This window comes from Podarcis erhardii (genome assembly GCF_964252035.2).
Source record: "Podarcis erhardii genome assembly, chromosome: 17".
In the NCBI taxonomy this organism is placed as follows: domain Eukaryota; kingdom Metazoa; phylum Chordata; class Lepidosauria; order Squamata; family Lacertidae; genus Podarcis; species Podarcis erhardii.
The window spans coordinates 3,717,391-3,732,181 of record NC_138515.1 but is presented as its reverse complement, the minus strand read 5'-3'; the positions used below and the strand labels follow the sequence as shown (position 1 = coordinate 3,732,181).

Genomic DNA, 14,791 nt, shown 5'->3' with positions numbered 1-14,791 from the left:
TTAATGAATGTTAGAAAAATGATGGAATGAAGTTATATGGCTTTAGCAGAAATGTTATAAGGAAATAGGTACAGATAGATTGTTAATGTATTAAAGGGGGAAAAAAACAAGGTTAGAATATGTTAAGACAAATTACAGGACAGAAGATAGAGATAGATGGAAAGGAATTGCTGAAACAGGTAATTGAAGTGGAATACAAAAAGGGAGGTGAGAGGAGGTCGCTGAAACAAGTGATTGAAAGACAAGATTTTGAAATTATTGGATGTGTTTTTAATTGTTTTGTTTTGTTTTGTTAATTTAATGTTTTATGTAGTGTTTTTGTTTTTGTAATGTATTGTTTAATTCTTTTTCTTTTTTCTTTTTGTAACTTTTAAACTGTCAATAAATATTATTAAAAAAAACACAAACAAACATATCTTGGTCCAGCAGCTGGCTTTTCCATTTTAATTGCAATCCATCCAACAGGCTTCAGCATGAGCTTCTTCAGTGCACGCAGGGCAAGGCAATCTTGTCCTATAGAGAATTGCTATAATATAGAAGTTTATTTCTTGGATCTTGACAATGCTGGAGGACAATGCGGGTGGCGACAAGCCGGGTAGCAACTAAGATGTTGGCATGTTGCTGCTGTATCCTGGTTTGAGAATTTCAGAAAAGTATTCTATTAGATGTTCCTTTCTACACTCATAATGTCTACAAGGGTGTGGAACAGGCCAATGCTTATCACTGATGCAATCTATCCTTATTGTTTTTCTTTTTCTTTTTTTAAGATTACATGGAAATAGTGAAGTTATCAGGGGTCCTTTGCCAAATATCAGTGGGCAAGGAAAATTACCAAATGCCTAAAGTAACTGGGGTCTCAAACAGGTAAGAGACCTTATCAAAATAGATTAGGGAAAATAACTTAGGATTCTGCCTATATCATAAATGATATAGAGTGGCTGGGAAAACCCAGCCAGTTGGGCAGAGTATAAATAATAAAATTATTATAATGATTATAATGATTACTAATGCTCATTTTTGTGGCTATACCACTTCAAGAACACTGTAGTATTTTTTTTTTTCATTTCTTATATCAAACAAACAAACAAACCTGAAGTTCATCCCCATGTTTACAAAGAAAAAAAGGGAGGGAGACTTGACAGAGCACTGCTGAGATCCACTGAACCCCAGAAGTAAATTCCACTCTAGGGAGTCATGCAGTGCCAGGTTGACTTTGTCTTGACACAGGAGTTGTAACACTGATTTGGGGTATTTGAGTAATGTTAATTTGGCAGGGAGAACTTGTTGAAGTTATTTATTGATCTGTTTATTTATATGCTGCTTAATGCCAAAATAGGCTTCCAATTGGTTTGCAAGTAAAAAAACCAATTTACAATGAACTCAATATTTCATCTAGGCATTTTTTGTTTGTTTTCTCTTCTGCTATGAACCCAATATTTCACTTGTGCTGTACATCTTCTGTTTTCTTCTCTAGGGCTTCCTGATAGCCTAATGAGGAATTTAAATTAACATTGCAGGGTCTAACTTTCCTCAATAATTTTTGTGTTAAATTCTACTTTTGAAGCATGTTAATAGTAAAATTACGTTTTAAAAGTTAAACTGTAGTCATTTTGAAATCAATCATTTACTTTATTTCCAGGTAGGTCTTCAAAGGGGGCTTTTCAACCACAATAGCAGACTGATAGTGGCAAAAGTTTGGGGCAGGTGAGATTTGTGACGGCTTGATATATTCCACCATTATAAAAACCTGGATGTTCTAAAAAAGAATAAAATGAAGAAAACTTGTCTAAACTTTCTGTAATTTATCATGACATATCTACCTGATGAGTGCTATGAGCTAGCCATGTTTCAGGCAGCTATTTTGAGAAATGGCTAAAATGCAACACTTTAAATCCATTTCCCTTCTTCAGCAATTTTCCTTTTACAGCCATTACTCCACATAAAGTTCCTTCTATCTCCCTCCCCCCCAAATACATATATTTTGAAGAAAAATGGTAGAGAATATTGCAATGGTCTTGGTTTTCCCATGTTTGTGAAAACCATAAGATTGAGGTGAGGGAAGAAAGTATACCTGTCCTTAAGCAAAGCAAAGTGTGTTGAGTCCTGGGGAGAGCTGGGTAAATTGTCCTGTTGAATATGGAAAGCTAACTGCCTACTAGGAATCTTGTTTTTTTTTTTCCTCATAGAATTATAGAGTTGGGTGATCATCTAGTCCACCATTCTGCAATGCAGGCATCTCAACTAGATCTTAATTAACAGATGGCAATCCAACCTCAGCTTAAAAATTTTCAAGGAAGGAGAGTCCACCACCTCTTGTGGGAATCTGTTCCACTGTCAAACTGCTATTACTATCAGAAAGTTCTTACTGATGTTTAGTCGAAATCTCCTTCCATTGGTTCCAGTCCTAGCCTTGAGAGGAGAGGAGAAAATAAGCTTGCTCTGTCCTTGTGTTGGACTGAAGGTGAAGTGTTCCAGAAGCTTTGCTAATGTAACCTCACCATTAATTGGTAGCAATGAGGTCATATATGTATACATTCAGTTGCTTTGATATAAGCTAATTGGTTTGCTGTGATGTTATTATCTGTGGGCTTGGGGTGCTGGGCTCTGAACTCAGAAAGGGGAACTATTTGTAAGACTTGGGTATCTGTCACCTATGCCATCATTTGGGCAGGTGAAGTGATGGAAAATCCCAGACAAAGCAATGTATGTTGGAGGGTATGGAATTACAGTCATACCTCGAGTTAAATGTGCTTCAGGTTGAGCATTTTCAAGTTACGCTCTGCGACGACCCGGAAGTAACAGAGCGTGTTACTTCCGGGTTTCGCCGCTTGCGCATGCGCATACACTCAAAATGACGTCACGTGCATGTGCGGAAGCGGCAAAACGCAACACACACAGACGCGACTTACATTCTACTCAGGATGCGAACGGGGCTCCGGAACAGATCCTGTTTGCATCCAGAGGTACCACTGTATGCAACCCCCAAGCCAAGGAGAGAAGTAAATTAAAAACCCTTAGAAGACATTTGAAGGCAGCCCTGTATAGGAACATTTTTATTGTTTAATGTTTTTATATATGTTGGAAACTGCCCAGAGTGGCTGCGGCAACCCAGTCAAATGGGCAGGGTATAAATAAAAATTGTTTTTGTAAACCTAATTTACCCTTCTTACATATTTAGGGCTTCTGAATGAATACTGACTCCCACTGTCCCCAATTATCATTTAACTTTTTCCTGCCTCCCCCCCCAGCTGTCCCAGCTTCCTTTTTTTGTTTAGTCATGTCCGACTCTTCGTGGCCCCTTGGACCAGAGCATGCCAGGCACTCCTGTCTTCCACTGCCTCCCGCAGTTTGGTCAAACTCATGTTGGTAGCTTCGAGAACACTGTCCAACTATCTCGCCCTCTGTCATCCCCTTCTCCTTGTGCCCTCAATCTTTCCCAACATCAGGGTCTTTTCCAGGGAGTCTTCTCTTCTCATGAGGTGGGTGTTGTGTATTGAGTCAAAGGATTTTATATCTGTATTATTATTGTCTGTAATTGCATTAGGGTAAAGTAACTGCCTTTTGGTTCCAGAGGGTACAGCTACTATTGGTTCATTTAAGCTGCTGTATTTGGATCCTCTGTCTTATTGGTTGCCTCCAAAAGGCAGGACTGTGATTGCCTGATATTGTTCCCTCCAAAATGTATCCCTTCTAACTAGTTCCCTGTCCCTATAAATGTAGCTCTCCCCTCCTCAGGTTTTAGTCTTGTTGCTTTTAATAAAGAAGTGTTATTAGAGAACTGACTCCAGCATATTATGTCAAGAGAGCTGAAATCACAAACCCCACGTCACAACAACTGGCGACGAAGGTGGGATCCGGAATGCTGAGGAGCGGTTAAACGCAGCCCTGCCTCAGAGTCCGGATTGTAGCTAAGAACAAGACTCACTGGCCGGCTGAGAAGACGACCCTGCCCACAGGACAATGGAGAGTCCAAGGGTATTGGAGCCCTTCCAGCCATCAGAGCCCCACACGTGGGAAGACTACGTCGAACGCTTCAAGTTCTTCGCAGTGGCTCAAGGGATCACTGATGCCAGCAAAAGAAGGGCCACATTCCTGAGCTACTGTGGGCCTGAGACCTTCAAGCTGGCCAAGGCATTGCTTGCCCCAGCAAAGCTAAGTGAGACATCTCTCAAAGATATTCTTGCCTGCCTAACAAGCCATTTAGCGCCTACTGAGACCAAGATGGCCCGGCGGATGGAGTTTCATAAGAGGCAGCAGCGTGCTGAGGAGTCTGTATCTGCATTTCTAGCTGAACTGCGGAAGCTCGCTCAGCACTGCGACTTCCAAGATCTGGAAGAGACTCTCCTGGATCGGTTTGTCGGTGGTCTGAGCAGCAAGAAAGCCAGAAGACGCATCGTGGCTAAAGAAGAGGTTACCCTTGCTTCAGCCTTGAAGGAGGCCACTGCCACGGAGAATTATGAAAGAGAGGAGCTTGATGCCAGTCGCAGGGCCCCTAAGCCACAGATAGAAGTTGCGCATGCCATGGACGAGCTAGAGGCTACTCCGAGCCAGAGCCCAGTCCGTGGGGTCGAGTCAGTGCGTCAGGCCTGCACAGTGCACAAAGATCACCGAGGCAGGTGCCCTGGTTGTGGCGGAAACCATGAGCGGAAGAGTTGTCGTTTCCAGGATGCTATGTGCCGGACGTGCGGAAAGACAGGTCACATCGCCAGGGTCTGTAGATCGGCGGCGTTGGGAGCGACAGGAGCACCTAGACTGGAGCATCGCAGATCGCCCACAGCAAACCATGTTCTAAAGGACTGCCACTACGTAACGGAGATCAACGGGAGGGTCGTGCAGTTTCCAGCGCAAGGCAAGGCACACATCAAGGTGAAGATTGAGGGTCAGCTGTGCGACATGGAGGTGGACTCCGGATCTGGATTCACTATCGCGTCGGACCAGACCGCGAGGACATTCTTCCCCAGGGGTAAGTTGCCCCCTCTGGAGCCCTTCCCGGCAACTTTGCAGTCATACTCAGCGGGCCGCATCCATGTCATGGGAATGTGTGCCGTGAGAGTACAGTTCCGGGACAAACAGGCGGTACTCAAACTGGTGATTGCGAAGGGCAGTCGCCCCAGTCTCCTGGGCACTGACTGGTTCCCCGCCCTGGGACTGAGTATATTAGGGCTTAATTCAATCCAAACCTGCCCTGAGATGAGCGAGGCATTATGCAAAGAATTTGCTGGTCTCTTTAATGGAAAACTGGGTTGTTATAAAGGGCCCCCAGTTGACTTCGAATTGGACCCTGGGGTGGCCCCAATCCGACTCAAACCAAGGCGAGTGCCATTTGCACTGCAACCCAAGATCGAAGCAGAGCTGGATAAATTGGTCAAGCAGGGAGTTCTCTCACCCGTGGACTCCGCTAAGTGGGAGACTCCAATCGTCACGCCCCTTAAAGCAAATGGGGAAGTCAGGATCTGTGCTGATTACAAATGTACTATCAATAAGGCACTCAGGGGAAACTCATACCCCATTCCAGTCGTATCACATCTGTTGGCTAAACTGGCTGGGGGCAAGGTGTTCGCCAAAATTGACCTGGCGCAAGCTTACCAGCAGCTGCCAGTAACCCCACAATCAGCGGAAGCACAGACTATTGTCACACACAAAGGGGCGTTCAGAGTTAACAGATTACAATTTGGAGTTTGTGTGGCCCCAGGGATTTTTCAAGGGCTCATGGAACGCCTGTTAAGAGGTCTGCCGGGGGTCTTGCCATTTTTTGATGACGTTTTGATTGCTGGAAAAGACCCACAGGAACTGGTTGCGCGTGTCCGTGCCGTGTTGCTCAAGTTCAAGGAGGTGGGGTTGCAACTAAAAAAGGAAAAATGCAGTTTTGGGGTGCCAACTGTGGAATTCTTGGGGTTTAAAATTGATGCATCAGGCATCCACCCCACAGATGCTAAGGTTAAGGCCATCATCGAGGCACCACGACCACAGAACAAGACGGAGTTGCAGTCATTCCTGGGACTTATTAACTTTTATCATTTGTTCTTACCCCAGAAAGCTTCGGTAGCTGAACCATTACATAGACTGTTGCAGAAAAAGAATGTGTGGCGATGGGGGCAGGAGCAGCAGAAGGCTTTTGACTCCTTGTGAGGAATGCTGAGTAGCAAGAGCGTCCTTGCTCATTATGATGAATCGAAGCCGCTGGTCCTGGCATGTGATGCCTCTCAATACGGCCTGGGGGCGGTGCTGAGTCATAGGGAACCGGATGGGTCGGAAAAGCCCATCTCTTTCTATTCCCATACGTTGTCGCCCACGGAGCGCAACTATGCTCAAATTGACAAAGAGGCGCTTGCAATTGTGGCAGGAATCAAAAAGTTCCATGATTATGTGTACGGTTGCCATTTCTCCATTGAAACGGACCACAAACCACTGTTGGGGTTGTTCAACCCGAACAAACAAACGCCACAAATTCTCTCCCCCAGAATGTTGCGTTGGTCTATATTCCTGAACGGGTTCCAGTACACCTTGACCCATGTGCCGGGGAAACGGTTGTGCCACGCTGATGCGCTGAGTCGATTGCCCCTTCCTGGCGGGAGCAATGAGGATCCTGCTCCAGCGGAGCACATAATGATGCTGGAAACACTTCCGGGGGCTCCTGTAACGGCTACTGATATTGCTGAGAAAACAAGGAAAGATGCTGTTCTCTCCCGTGTGCTCACTTGGGTGGGGAGGGGGTGGCCAGGTGGTCCGCATGAAGACAAATTCAGGCCTTATGCGACAAGGCAGCACGAGTTATCCATGCATAAGGGTTGTCTCCTGTGGGGAGATAGGGTGATCATCCCAGCACCACTGAGAAACAGGGTTCTTGAGACGCTTCACATGGGACACCCGGGAATGGTCAGGATGAAGTTGCTAGCCCGATGTTATGTGTGGTGGCCTGGAATGGACCAGAACATAGAACAATGGGTACGAACATGCAAGGCATGCCAAGAGGTGCGGCCAGAAGTGGCCAGAGCACCAGTTCACTGGTGGGAGCAGTCCAGATCTCCCTGGAGCCGGCTGCACTTAGATTTTGCTGGGCCATTCCAGGGGAAGGTCTTTTTGGTTATCGTCGATGCATATTCCAAATGGTTAGAAGTGGCGATGGTCCTACCCTAACTGATGAGGAACAGGAATTCATGGACAGCCCTATCACCCTAGAGGAAATAGATGTGGTCCTCAAAAACCTGAAACCACACAAAGCCCCAGGCCCAGACGGCTTCACAGCAGAATTCTATAGGAAATTCAAAGAACCCTTGATGCCCTACATGACCCGCCTATTCAACGACATCATAAAAGGGGGCCCCATCCCCAAAACCTGGACCCACTCCAAAATAGTCTCCATCCCAAAACCACTAAAAGACAGCCTCAAAGTAGAATCATACCGCCCAATCTCATTAATAAACCAAGACTACAAGATATTCACATCAATCTTGGCCAACCGCCTAAAAATCTTCCTACATAAGTTAATAGCCCCAGACCAGACTGGCTTTGTCCCTGGCCGCAATATAACAGACCCCATCAGGAAACTACTGAACCTGATCGAACACAGCAAGGCAACAAAACTCCCATTGACAATTATGTCCCTAGACATCCTCAAAGCCTTTGATTGCTTAGAGTGGAAATACATATTAGCAGTACTAACTAACATGAAATTTGGCCCCAACTTCCTACAAATCCTCAAACAAATATACTCCCAAGCCTCAGCAAAATGCAGAATTAACAATATGGATTCTAATACTATAGCTATCCAAAGAGGCACGAAACAAGGATGCCCACTGTCTCCCTTCTTATTTATCCTGGCTCTGGAACCCTTAGCAATCCGCATCCGAGCAGCCACAGACATCAAGGGAGTGGAAATAAAAGGCAGAACCTATAAATTAGGGCTCTTTGCAGATGACCTAATGGTGACAACACCAGACCCCATAAGCACAGCAACCTCCCTAATCAGAGAACTCAACAAATTTGCAATGGTGTCGGGCTTACAGGTAAATTTTACAAAGTCAGAAGCTATGTGCTTCAACACCCCTCCTCACACCCAAAAAGAGCTCACGAAGGTCACCAAAATAAAACTCTGCCACACCAAGTTCAGATACCTAGGGGTACAAATAACCAAAAACCTCAACAAATTGTACCTCCACAACTACAAGCCCCTGTGGCGGCAAATTAACAAAGACCTAAAGAGATGGAATAACACGAATTTCACTCTCTCAGACAAAATAGCCATGATCAAAATGATCACACTCCCAAAACTAACCTACCTATTCCAAACCCTCCCAATCTGGATCCCCTCAACCCAACTCCGCAGTTGGCAGAGAAAACTACACTCTTTCATCTTCTCACATAAAAAACCAAGAATAAGCCCCAAATACCTGCACCTCCCCACCTCAGAAGGAGGATGGGGAATCCCCAACATAGAAGCATATTACATTGCCAACCAAATACGTCATGTAATTCCATACATACTAGAAGATGAGACTAAACAATGGGTACACCTAGAGAGGGACACAATTGAAAATACCTGCACCACAACATACCCACTCCTCCCAAACAAACTAAAGAAAATTCCCACAACACTTAACAGGTACACACAGACCATGCTCAAAGCATGGAAAACACAAATAGGCAAACTATCCCCAACCCCATCCCCACTAATCCCCCTGGCGTACCACCCATTATTCCACCATGCAGCACAAAACCTCCAGATAAAAGCCTGGCGAACCAAAGGCTTATATCACCTAATAGACTTTTATAAAAATAACAAACCCTTGTCAACACAAGAAATACAAGACAAACTAGAAGACACCCAAATGCCCTGGTTAACACAACACCAACTACATGCCCTCTTAAACAACCCAACAGTAAAATCAGCAGCAACTAGGCCCCTGACAACCTTTGAAAACCTCCTCCTAACAACAAAGGGAAATGGTAAAGGGACGGTATCCACAATATACAAAATACTACTCCAAAATCCCGCAAATCCCCTAGACGCAATCAAAAAACAATGGGAGAATGACATAGGCTATGAGATTAACCCCACTCAATGGACCAGAATGTGGTCTAAACCCCCCTTTAAATCCATATCAACGAAAAGAAAAGAACTCACACTGAAACTCACCTACAGGTGGTACCTAACACCAAGGAAACTAGCGCTAATACACCCAGGAACCTCACCAAAATGCTGGAGAGGGTGCACCTCCACAGGCACATACCTCCACATGTGGTGGGAGTGTCCCAAAATCCAACTATTCTGGACAACAGCCATACAAGAAATATGTAAAATAACAAAGCAAGTATTAGACTTCACCCCAGAATTGGCCCTACTAAACATCTTCCAAGACAACAATGCCCATTTACTCCACAAAGAACTCATAACCCACCTACTTTCAGCAGCCAGAAACACCATAACCAGACACTGGAGAGACCTGTCAGGAGTAAGCATGGACCAATGGTACCAAATAGTATGGGAAACAGCCCTACTAGAAAAATTAACTAACAAACTGAAACTGACACGGGGACAAACAGAAGAAGACACCTTCACCCCGGTATGGCTCCCCTTTATCACATACACAGCCCAACAGGACAATGACAATAATCCACCAACAGCATACAAATCAATATGGCTAACTTGATCCAAAACACCCACCCACCTCACTCACACACGAAAACAAAGATCACCACAGCCAATCACAAACAAACAATCACATCCTAGGCCAACCCCAACCTCTCTCACCACCAAAGGAACACAAGTGAACAACACAAGCACGCTGACACCAAACTACATACATTAAGCATAATAGAAACACCGCTACCCCACCCCACCCCCATCCATCTCCCCTCCTTCCACCCTCCTTTCTTCTTCTTTTTTTTTTTTTCTTCTCCCCCTAATGCCTCAACAAATGAAATGGATTTGTAAAAATGTTATACGGGGGAAAAAAAAAAATACACGAGGCATTACACTTACACTGTAAAACAAGAAAACCCTTAATAAAATATATTAAAAAAAAAAAAGAAGAAGAAGAAGTGGCGATGGTCCCTAGCATGGCATCAGCTGCCGTAATCAAGGTGTTGAGGCAGCTGTTTGCAACCCACGGGTTACCTGAGACCATTGTATCAGATAATGGGGCAGCTTTTGTATCCCAAGAATTCAGGGCATTCTTGGCTGATAACTTCATAAGAGGGGTCACATCCGCGCCCTTTCACCCATCCTCCAATGGGCAAGCGGAACGCATGGTAAGAACAGCCAAAGAATCCATTGCGCGCTTAATGGAGGGTAACTGGTCAGCTCGCATCGCGCAAATGTTATTTTTGCAGCATGCGACACCGTGTACTGCGACGGGCAAGTCGCCAGCTGAGCTGCTCTTGGGTAGAAGATTGGTAACGGTGTTGGATTATGTCCACCCGGATAAAATGCCAAACCGTAATTCAAGAGCAAACCCCCAGGCTGAGACTGACACAACAAGGTATTTCGCCCCTGAAGATCTGGTCTGGGTGAGGAACTATTCACGAGGTTCGCGGTGGGTGGCTGGTGTGGTCACCCGGGCTAGTGGACCTGTGTCCTATTATGTGACCTTGGAAAATGGGCAAGTTTGGAAGAGACATATAGATCAGCTGAGGCGCCGGGCGCTCAGCAGGGAGGAGTCTGATAATTCATCCCTGGCTAACGGCGCAGAGCTGCAAGACCAGAGTGAAAATGGCCCAGAGGTGCAATCACCAGGGGCTTCAGCAAATGAACCAGGGTCTGCTAGTCCTCAGGATGACGAGGTACAGGTAGGGGACCCTGAGATGTCTGTTCCTGATGAAACCCCTATAGCAACCCCCCTACCACAGGTGACACCCAATCCAGAACCGGCAACACCTGTTGTCAGGAGATCAAGTAGAAGTTGTAGGACCCCACAGTACCTGAGAGATTACGTCTGCTGTGCTCACTAGGGGGGGAGGGGTGTTGTGTATTGAGTCAAAGGATTTTATATCTGTATTATTATTGTCTGTAATTGCATTAGGGTAAAGTAACTGCCTTTTGGTTCCAGAGGGTACAGCTACTATTGGTTCATTTAAGCTGCTGTATTTGGATCCTCTGTCTTATTGGTTGCCTCCAAAAGGCAGGACTGTGATTGCCTGATATTGTTCCCTCCAAAATGTATCCCTTCTAACTAGTTCCCTGTCCCTATAAATGTAGCTCTCCCCTCCTCAGGTTTTAGTCTTGTTGCTTTTAATAAAGAAGTGTTACTAGAGAACTGACTCCAGCATATTATGTCAAGAGAGCTGAAATCACAAACCCCGCGTCACAACAGTGGCCAAAGTATTGGAGCCAGCTTCCTGCTTATGTACAACACACTCTGGGATGGGTAGTTCATGAAAGACAGAGGAACTATTTGGATGGCGTGCTGCCTCTTACCTTCCTTTTCCACTTTTGAGCAGTGTGCATGTATGTGGCAACAGTATACAAGGTTTGAACCACTGTGTTGCAGGAACTCCTGGAGACCAGCAGTACACTGTGCAGTGGAGGGTGCTCTGTCATCTGGAAGGGGCCATGGGAGCACAGTCCCATCAGTGTGAGTGGAATGGCTCCTTCCTTGGAGGAGTGACACAGGGATGTTGTCACCACCATAACCCATTGTAATAAGAATTTTAAGGTCTTAGATATATAATAAATGTTCATAAATAGACCAAGCAAACATGTACATAAATATATAAACCACACGTTTGAAGCAGCACAGACAGTCCTGAAACCATTTTAACTCTCCCAAACTGACCAAATGCAAGGAGGGGAGGAAATGAAAAAAAACCTTCCCATTGTCTTAGGAATTAAGTAATCACCATCTCAAAGGAATGGGAAGACTACCAGAAAAGGCAATCAGATAAGGCATTATCAGATAACCTGACAGACAGGAAAAACAACAACATTCAAATTTCTGTTGTAGGCTGCCTCTTCTGTGATCTATGAATGATGTATGGAGGGGTGGTCTCGAGCTCCAGGGCAGGGAATTTCAAAATGGCTATATAATGGCAAGCACACATGGTTCGTGGTCCTCCTCCTCTCTCCTGCTTGTGGGGGGAGTACCCTGTTGCAACTGTTTAATAAAGATCAGGCTTACTAGCTGCTTTGCTTCTCAATATTCTCTGGTTGGCCTCTGTTATTTTCTCCTACTGATGGAGAACCTACAAAGGACTCTATAAGGGCTCTTGTGTACCCCATAAGGAAATTAGGGCAGATTTTGTTTACAACACCATAAATGGTAATGGACAACAGTGTTGCCACTAGTTTAGGGTTGCCATACATCCAGATTTTCATTGTTTGAAATATGGCAACTCTACACTAGTTTTGCATGTGTGCTTTGTTTTTTTACTGCGGCTTTGCCCTCTCTCCACTTATGTGCTGGGAATATATATAGTATATGTTGCAATACCACTATTGTGCTGGCATAAATGTCCCTCCTCCCTTGTGTAAATAGAGTAGAAGAGCCTGTGCTTGTGGCAAGGTGAGGGGTGGGGAATGCACAGATGTTCAGACCTTATGCCAAACCAGTGATAGGGATCCTGTGGCCCTGCAGATGTTGTGGGACTAAAACTCCCATTGTCAGAGATCATTGGCCATGCTGCCTGGGGCTGATGGGAGATGGAATTCAAAAATATTTAGAATGCCACAGGTTCTCCATACCTGTGCCAGACCACAGGTAAATGGGCTTACTTCTCACCTTGCCCACCAGCAGCTCTAGCCCTGCACACTGTCAGTATGCTGCCTCTAACATATTATCCCTGAGGGAATGTGGCCCTCACTGGAAAAAGAGTATCCTACCCTTTTAGGAACTAAATCAGAACTGCCTCTTCCCTGTACAAACCTACATAAAAACTCCCTCTCACTTTGGAGGCTCTCTTCCCTGTCCCCTGGCCATCAAGGATGCAGTAAGTGTACGAGGGACCCCTCTCCTCAGCTGTTGCACACTGGAATCCACATTGCGGAATAGCTGCCCCTGGCCCTATTACTGGTGACCCCTTAAAATACTGAAACTGAGCTTGCAGTGAAAAATGAAATCTGAATTTTGGAGGATAAAACAATGCAGCTAACACCAGCTGCAGTCCCAAATACATGTGTATAATAAAGCAGTTGAGTGCTGATTATAAAGAGTTTGATACTTTAACTTGCAACACCCTTGACAAAGTTCAGCATGAGTCACCCAGATGTCACAGTGCAATATCTTAGGTAAGTAGCATTATAAAATTTTAGGTTGCACAAACATAGCAGATACACACTCCCCAGAAAACCAATCCTTCACCCTTCAAAATTTAGGAAATGTTTCCTAATTGCACCTTATTTTAGCACACAGAACCATCCCAAAAAGCCATCTTGGCTCTCCTGATGACTCTAAATATTTCCTCTACAGAAGAGAAACCTTTTCCAATAGTTCTTTCACTTACAAATCCTAAGGGCATATTTTGTGCATGAATAGGGAGGGCCTGTGACCTGGATTCAAGAACTAAAGCATTTACCATCTCAAAAGAATGGTCAGACTGCCCAGGTAATGTAATCAGTAAAGCATTATCAGAAATCTTGGCAGACAGGGGGGAGCCTCACTCTCAAATTTCTGTTGTGTAGACCACCTCCTGTGATGTACGCATGATGCCTTGAGGGTGGTCTTTGGCTAAAGGGTTAGGCAATGTCTTTAAAGGTTCCTGCACACTTTTGTTCTGGGTGTCTCCTACCTCCTTGCAAGAAGGTGTTGGGACTCTGTTGCAAATAGAAAAAATAAAAGATCTGCCTTGCTTTCTATGGATCTTTCCTCCATCCATTCATCTCTGACCCATCATGGACTTTGGGGACTCAGTCCCTTGGGGAACTGGGCAGCAAAAGCCAACCTCCCTATTTTTCCTGCAACAATAGCTATGCAACTTATGAACATTTATTTATTGGATTTTTTTTTACTGCCTTTTTGCCAAGGCACCCAAGGCAGTTTACCATTGTAAAGCACTGATTATAGCAACAACAGCAGCAAGGATACTTATTGCAAAGTATTGGAAGACACAAGATTTACCCACCCTGGAGGAATGGCAGATGAAGGTGATGGAATATATGGAATTGGCGGAAATGACTGACAGAATCCGAGACCAGGGAGAAGAGTCGGTAGAAGAAGATTGGAAGAAATTTAAAGGCTATTTACAGAAATATTGTAAAATAAATGAATGTTAGAATGATGTTGGAATGAAGTCAAGTGGTTCTTAGTAGTAATGCTAGAAAGGAGTAGGTGAAAATGGATTTTTAATAGGCGAGAAAGTAAAGTTATAATATATTAAGATAAGGGATTAAGATAAACATAAAGAGGGAAAGGATTTGCTGAGTTAACCAATTGAACTGGAATACAAAAAAGGGAGGTGTGGGGAGGTCAGCGAAACAAGTAAATGAAAGATAAGTTATGGAATCATTGTGTTTATTTTTTCTGTATTTTGTATTTTTCTTTTTACCTTTTTTTCTTACCTTTGTAACCTTTTTTGAAACTTCAATAAATATTATTTTTTTTTTTAAAAAAAGTAAAGCACTGATTATATATACGTGATATAAAACGTCGAGAGAGTGAGAGCTCTCATGCCAGCCTTGGCGTCCTCCGTGGCCTGGGCGCCGCCGTCCCTGCCGCCTTCCCTCAGGGCGCCCAGGTAGCGGCCGCCTCAGGTGAGGGGGGGGAGCAGCTGCCCCGGGACTCCCGCTCTCGGGCCTCGCTCGCGCGCCTGATGGCCCCGTCAGGAGCAGGTGGTGTTATGGGCGCCGCTCCGTGGAGCT

General features: G+C 44.8%; 1 long non-coding RNA gene across 1 annotated transcript in view; it reads right to left on the bottom strand.

Moving 5' to 3' along the window:
* Positions 1–14,791, bottom strand: part of LOC309332752 — a 107,679-nt gene that overhangs the window by 68,318 nt on the left and 24,570 nt on the right. The gene's annotated exons all lie outside the window — the stretch shown is intronic.